This window comes from Alligator sinensis, unplaced genomic scaffold (assembly GCF_000455745.1).
Source record: "Alligator sinensis unplaced genomic scaffold, ASM45574v1 scaffold860_1, whole genome shotgun sequence".
NCBI classification, from domain to species: domain Eukaryota; kingdom Metazoa; phylum Chordata; order Crocodylia; family Alligatoridae; genus Alligator; species Alligator sinensis.
In genome coordinates, this window is record NW_005841923.1 from 2679652 (window position 1) to 2679974 (window position 323).

Here is a 323-nt window from a genome sequence, read left to right on the forward strand (position 1 = left end):
TCCCTAGGGGAGAGAGGTGGAGGCCATCCCTTCCCAGCAGCTCTCTGCCTCTCTCGCCAAAGAGCGGGCTGTGGTCGTGAAAGCCAAAGCCTTCCTGACGACACCAGCGCTTCAGTCTTTGGTTGACCACATAGATCCTCCTGTCCCTTCTCAGCCCATAGCCTGAGACTGGGAGGATCGACGAGAGGAGAGAACATGTATCGCTCCTCTGGTGTTCTCTGTGGCAATGATGAAAGATCGGATTCGCGGTGTCTTGTGCTTTGAGCCTCGATCGGGTGTCGATGTTCCCGATCACTGGATAATCTTGGCTCCATCAGGATACC

The 323-nt window shown here is 55.4% G+C and overlaps 1 protein-coding gene across 9 annotated transcripts in view; it reads left to right on the plus strand.

Annotated features, from left to right (window-relative positions):
* The window catches only part of LOC102387833 (aspartyl/asparaginyl beta-hydroxylase-like), an 86515-nt gene that overhangs the window by 11350 nt on the left and 74842 nt on the right, over positions 1–323 (plus strand). The window lies entirely within an intron of this gene.